The sequence below is a fragment of the Crotalus tigris genome, unplaced genomic scaffold (assembly GCF_016545835.1).
Source record: "Crotalus tigris isolate CLP2741 ecotype Arizona unplaced genomic scaffold, ASM1654583v1 scf7180000020795.235405, whole genome shotgun sequence".
Lineage (NCBI taxonomy): Eukaryota > Metazoa > Chordata > Lepidosauria > Squamata > Viperidae > Crotalus > Crotalus tigris.
The window spans coordinates 228,002-235,405 of NW_024098185.1; positions in this window are offsets into that span (position 1 = coordinate 228,002).

A 7,404-nucleotide genomic window follows, 5' to 3' on the forward strand; every position below is an offset into this window, starting at 1 on the left:
TGATTAAAATGCTGGCCTAGAAATCAGGAGACTGAGTTTTTCTCTTGCCTTAGGCATGAAAGCTGATTGGGTGACTTTGGGCCGGTCACTCTCTCTCAGCCCAACCCACCTGGCAAAGGCGTGGGGAAAGAGAAAAATGTGTTTGTTTGCCACCCTGAGTTATTTACGAGGGCCATTCAGAAATAAATCTCCATTTGGTTATCAATGACAGACACTCACAGATACAGAACTTTTATTATACACATTAGAAAACTACATTACTGTCAGAATCCAATCATATTTCATCTTTAATTATCAAATATAGAAACTCCCAATTCTGCCTTCTTTGGATTCTGCCATAAGAGGGAGAGAAGGGGGAGAACAAAGGGGCTTTATGGCCCTCACTTCCTTCAGTACACTTCAAAGAGCTGAATGCTGAATGTGTGTTTATTGTAACATCAAAGCGTTAGCACTAGAGAACCTTATCATAACAAAGCAGGATACTTGCCTTTCATGTAGTTACCTGAAGTCTCCATTCAGACGGAAGAAAGAAGAAAGGGGGTGGAATTGTGATACTTGAAACTATCACTGGAAGGGGGGTTGATTGGGTGGGACTACTGGGGAACCCCTTAAAACCTTGAATGGAAGAGCTTGAACCCCAAGTCCTGTCTAGCATGCCTGCAACCATTTTCTCTTAATAAAGGATTCCTGTTGGAAGAATTATTCCAAGAGTTCTGTCTTCTTAAGATGCAAAGTGGGGTGGGTCCTTACATTAGACAGGACTTGCAAAATTAATCCACCTGGAAGGAAGACCCTTGCCGGGGGATTTTGCAAAAATTTACCATGTCAGACAATGGAGCAAGAGAGGGGGAAAACTCCCTGGAAAGAGAGCCGCTGACCCAGTTGGAACCTTGCCAGATGTTGGGATCCGAGAGGCCAGATTCCTCAGGAGAAGAAGTGGTGGAGACACAGGACCACAAGCCTCGCTGGTCGATGGGCGTTGGAAAGAAAAGTGAGTGGGGAAAGGAATCAAGAAAGGTGACCCTGAGACGGGGGACCAAGCAACCAGAATGGAAGCAGGAGATGGAGAAATCCCTGCACGCAAGTGAAGAGGGAGGAAGCTGGGCACCGTACTCAGACTGGATCCTAGAGAAAGCTATTGACCTGATGAAGAGAACTCTCAGCTCCCTAGGAGAGGAGAATACTGAGCCCTACGGCCGCCCCAGTTCCTGGAGCCGCAAAGGGAGAGATACCGAGGGGGACATGGAACCTGCAACCCCAGGGACATCTACTGATCCAGGAGCTCCCACCCCCTACCGGACCACAGATGGCAATCTGGACGGAAGGCACTACCACCCACAACAGAGGCACCGATCCATTCCAAGACGTCCACCGTTGGAAGTGAAATTCCAAGGGGAGCCAACACGCTTGGGGGTTTTTCCTAACCCAAGTCCTCAGCTACATGGAGGAATATGGGCAGGATATTCCCAGCGACAAAGCCCGCATCCGGATCGTGCAATCTGCCCTGGATGGACCAGCTGCGGATTGGGTAGTGAACTTGCATGACTCCAATGCCCCAGAACTCAGTAACTTCAACCGTTTCATGTCCTCTTTGAGAAGACGATTTGAAGACCCCCTGGCTGATCGCAAAGCCCGTGAAAGAATAACAACGATGAGGCAGGGCAAACGCCCCAGTGGCTGAGTATACACAAGAATTCCGGGCCATTGCCAGCAAACTGAATTGGCCAGAAGACATCCTCCTTGGCCATTTCAAAGACGGACTAAACTATGATCTATATGATGCTTGCCTGCCCCGAGGGGTCCCACATCGACTTGAGGAATGGTACGTCTTGGCAGAGGAAGCAGAGATCGACATATTGAAGAGGCACCGCCGAGGAAAACAATGGAGCCGCCCCCCGCCTGATCTGACACACCAACCGGTGAAATCATCGGATACAGCCAAGAAGCAAATGAGATGTTTCAAGTGCGGAAGAGAAGGGCATCGAGCTGTAGAATGCCGCTCAAAGGCCCCCCAGCACAACCCAGACAGATCCCCAATCAACAAACCCGGAAAGTATTCAGCCAAGCCAAAAGAAACGGCATGAGAATGATGGAAATTGCAGAAACCCCCACCTCTGCTCACCAAGGGGAAAGGACTCCAGCCTACACCACAGGGCCGGTGGATGCCTCAGATGACAGCTCGGAGGGCGAACCCCTGGTAAGTGGATGCATCACACCCATCTTCAAAACAGTGACTATATTAATCCCCCCCCTGCCCGAAGCTGTGAAGGTGAAAGCCTTAATAGACTCTGGCTGTACCCGCTGCCTCATTAGCCCAACACTAGGGGGGAATCTGGGCATCCCATCCAGGAGACTGGAACAACCAATCTCATTTGGCCAGCTAGATGGATCCATAGCAGGGGGGGTGCCAGCTACCCTAGCCACTTTGCCAATACATCTCTCCCTGGGCAACCATGAAGAGGACTTAACGTTTGTGGTGACCCCAGGTAGGGAATGCCCAATGATTCTAGGGATGGAATGGTTGAAAAAATGGAACCCCTGGGTAAATTGGAGGACGACAGAAATCAAATTCCCGAAGGGGGACCCTATGGACTTAAAACCCCAAGGGAGGCTACCAGAATCAAGAATAGAAAAAGCATCATAGGAGAGGAAAAAAGATTAACAGAAATACCAGAGGAATATAGAGACCTTGCTGAAGTCTTCAGTTAGGAGAGGGCGAATGAGCTCCCCCCCAATGACCCACAGACTGTACCATTGAATTCAAGCCTGGGGCAAAACTCCCGAAGCCCAGATTATACTCCATGAGCCCACAGGAGAAGGAGGAAATGGAAAGATTTATAAAAAAAAACCTGGAGAGAGGGTTCATTGAGCCAGCCAAGCCTAAAGTGGCTGCCCCGGTCCTTTTTAGAGAGAAGAAGGATTGCTCTTTACGTTTATGCGTGGATTATAGGGCCCTGAATACAATCAGTGAAAGCAACCTATACCCTCTACCCCTCATGAAAGACATGCTGTCATACCTATCGAAAGGGAAAAATTTTTCTAAACTAGACCTAAGGGAAGCTTACTATCGTGTGAGAATTAAGGAAGGGGACGAATGGAAGACTGCATTTAACTGCCCCATGGGGTGCTATCAATTCAAAGTCTTGCCATTTTGATTACAAGGGGGCCCTGCAGTCTTTATGCAACTAATCAATGACGTTCTAAGGGAGCACCTGTTTAAGGGGGTCCTTGTTTACTTGGACGACATTCTTATCTTTACCGAAACAAAAGAAGAACACGTCAAACTTGTCAGAGCGGTTTTAAAGAAGCTGCGAGCCGCTCACCTATATGCCAAACTCTCAAATGCGAATTCCACAAGGAAGGATAGACTACCTAGGCTCGCATATCCCCACAGGCATTGAAATGGACCCAGAAAAGGTCCAAGCAGTACAACTTGGGCACCAACCCCGTCACAAGAAAGCAACTACAAAAGTTCCTGTGCCTTTGCAACTTTACCGCCAATTCTCCCCTCATTTGCCCAGATAGCCTTGCCCCTCACTAACTTACTAAAAACGAAGGGAGCATCCTCAGTAAAACCTAGCCAGCCACTAACATGGACAATGGAGTGCCAAGCAGCGTTTGAGAGACTAAAGAGACTTTTTCTGCCGAACCAATACTAAGGCACCCAGACATGGACAAGCCCTTCGTAATACAGGCAGATGCAAGTGATGTGGCAGTGGGGGCTGTGCTATTACACGAAAATGATGATGCAGTATTGCAACCCTGTGCATATACATCTAAGAAACTCACGGAAACAGAACAGCGCTGGCCCGTATGGGAGAAGGAGGCTTATGGGATACGTTGGGCATTACTCACGTGGCGACAGTTCCTGGAAGGCAACAAAATCCCCTTCCAGGTATGGACTGATCACAAAATTTTAGAAGCCCTGAAACTTCCAGGAAACTCAATCCCAAACAAGCCCGCTGGTCCCAGCATTTTCACCATTCCCATTTAAGTCTCAAACATTTACCGGCAGAAAGAACTGCCTGGCAGATGCTCTATCTCGCATGCCTCAATATAACAGCGCACGAACCACAGACTCTAGACCAATAATGGCAGAGTCACACCTGGCAGCACCAGTAACCACAAGAACCCACGCCAAAATAAAACCACAACTGGACAGCCAAACTGGGATTGAATTCAGAAAAAGCTTGGAAACAGATGAATGGTTCCAGAAAAACAAAAATGTGTGCACAATGAGAGCCGGGTTGCCTTGGGTAGGGGAAAAGTTATATATACCAACAACTCAAAGAGTAACTTTCATGCACCTTTGCCCTGACACAAAATCAGCAGGGCATTTTGGATTTGTAAAAACTTTACATTTAATTAAACGGCAATTTTGGTGGCCATCCATGAAAAAGGACATTGAAAGTTATATAGCCAGTTGTCCAAAATGTGCCACGGCAATGAGGTTGCAAGGGAAAGTGCCAGGACTATTGCAAACAGTGGCAAGTCCCTCAGCCCCCTGGAGAGAAATAGCCATGGATTTTATAGTGGAATTGCCAGAAAGCAATGGGAATACTGTGGTCTGGACGGTCACGGACTTGTTTTCCAAACAGGTGCACTTTATCCCTTGCCAAAAGATTCCCACTGCAAAAGCCTTATCAAAACTTTTCATCCAACACATTTACAGATTGCATGGGGCACCCCAACGCATCATCTCTGACGGGGGTGCAATTTACGTCTGCATTTTGGAAGGACTTTTTATCCCTCTTAGGAACCACTCAGGGACTGACATCTAGCCACCACCCTCAAGGAAATGGGGGGGCTGAAAAAATGAACTCCGTACTTAAGCAATATTTAAGATTTTTTCTTAGTTTCCAGCAGACCGAGTGGGCGGACTTACTCCCTTTTGCAGAAGTTGCCTACAATAATGCAGTCCACTCCAGCACAGGTTACACTCCTTTTCAAAGAGCCACCGGTCAAAGTTTCAACCCCATGCCAGAATTAACCCCAAACGAACCAACGATCCCCTCGCTGAAAGAATGGATGGAGAAATTACAAAACACCTGGCCAATAATCAGAAAAGCACTAGATGAAGCTAGGCAGGCATATAAAACACAAGCCGATAAAAAAAGGGTTGAGCCTACACCATTCATTATAGGAGAAATGGTGTACTTATCTACAAAATACCTAAAGTCCCTACAGCCCTGTAAAAAACTTGGACCAAAATACATAGGACCTTTTCCAATTAAAAGAATCATAAATCCAGTAACAGTAGAATTAGAGTTACCCAAAAATCTCAGGCAAATACACCTAATTTTTCATTGCAGCTTGCTGAAAAGAGAGCATCAGTCACCTCTACGGCCAAAAATCCCCCCCCACCACCTCCAATCATGGTGGAGGGTGAACAACACTTCGAAATAAAGGAAGTCCTTGACTCTAGGAGATATCATGGAGCAACTCAGTACCTAGTTGCCTGGAAACAACTCCCTCCCTCACAAAATGAGTGGGTCCATAAACGTCATGTCAGAGCCCCGAAGCTATTGAAGAAGTTTCACACAGAGTATCCTAACAAGCCTAACTAAATTTTATACTTGTGTTTTCTTTCAGGTGGATCTCTCTTATTTTTTAAGAGGGGCCGGATGTCAGAATCCAATCATATTTCATCTTTAATTATCAAATATAGAAACTCCCAATTCTGCCTTCTTTGGATTCTGCCATAAGAGGGAGAGAAGGGGGAGAACAAAGGGGCTTTATGGCCCTCACTTCCTTCAGTAACACTTCAAAGAGCTGAATGCTGAATGTGTGTTTATTGTAACATCAAAGCGTTAGCACTAGAGAACCTTATCATAACAAAGCAGGATACTTGCCTTTCATGTAGTTACCTGAAGTCTCCATTCAGACGGAAGAAAGAAGAAAGGGGGTGGAATTGTGATACTTGAAACTATCACTGGAAGGGGGGTTGATTGGGTGGGACTACTGGGGAACCCCTTCAAACCTTGAATGGAAGAGCTTGAACCCCAAGTCCTGTCTAGCATGCCTGCAACCATTTTCTCTTAATAAAGGATTCCTGTTGGAAGAATTATTCCAAGAGTTCTGTCTTCTTAGGTTACATTATTTTTTGACATAATCACCATTTAAATTGAGGCACTTGTCATAACGTCTTATAAGGTTTGAAATTCTTTAGTAGTAATCACTTGGCATCAAATCTGGGCTATGGGTGGGGGGTGATCAAAAACATCCCAACGGAACTGCTTCAAAAGTTCTTGGGTGTGTCTAGTGGTGTGTGGGTGAACATTATCATGAACCAACACCACACTGGAAGTGGTGCCATAGAAAATCCCGCCAAATGTGAAGATGCCAAAGGAGTACTGCTAGTGAAGTTCATGGAGTGTGATTCAACCATCAATTCAGAAGTCTACTGTGAAACATTAAGAAAACTCAGAGAAGCCATTCATAACAAGTATCGGGGCATGCTGGTTCACGATAATACTCATCCGCACACCGCTAGACGCACCCAAGAACTTTTGAAGCGGTTCCATTGAGACGCTTTTGATCACCCTTCCCATAGTGCCGAGCGACTAAGGAATTTCAAACCTTGTAAGACGTTATGACAAGTGCCTCAATTTGAATGGCAATTATGTCGAAAAGTAATGTAATGTTGCAGTTTGCTAATGTGCAAAATAAAAGTTCTGTATCTGTGAGTGTCTGTCATTGATAACCAAACAGAGGTTTATTTCCGAATGGCCCTCGTAAATAACTCAGGGCGGCAAACAAACACATTACCCTTACATAAAGTAAAAAGACAGGATAAAAATTAATAAATAATTTTGAGTCATTATGCAAACCAAACTAATTGTGATTTATTCAGTTAACTGTAGTTCACTGAGGACAACTGAGCAATCACATTTTAAAATGTTTACATTGTTTTCTGAAAGCCAGTTTTAAGTCTTGATATACTCATTACATTAATCCTAAAGGAAATCAATCCTGATTTGGGATTGATTTGGAAGGACACATACTGAAGCTGAAGCTCAAATACTTTGGCCACCTAATGAGAACAGAGGAGTTGTTGGAAAAGACCCTGAGGTTGGGAAAGATTGAAGGCAAAAGAAGTAAAGAATAGCAGAAGATGAGATGGTTAGTCTTATTGATGCAATAAACAGAATTTGGGCAAACTCCAGGAGACAATGGAAGACAAGGGAGCTTGTCGTGCTGTGGTCCATGGGGTCATGAAGAGTCGGACATGACTTAGTGACTGAACAACAACAATACTCATTATGAAACTTTTAAACCTCTGAAATGGCCAAAAAAAGAGAGAATCATATAACTGAATATTGATGGCTTTACTGTTGTATTTAGGCAATATCATGTGGAATTGCATTCAGAACTGCAAAATAAGGGCTGGGAATTCCATGTTTC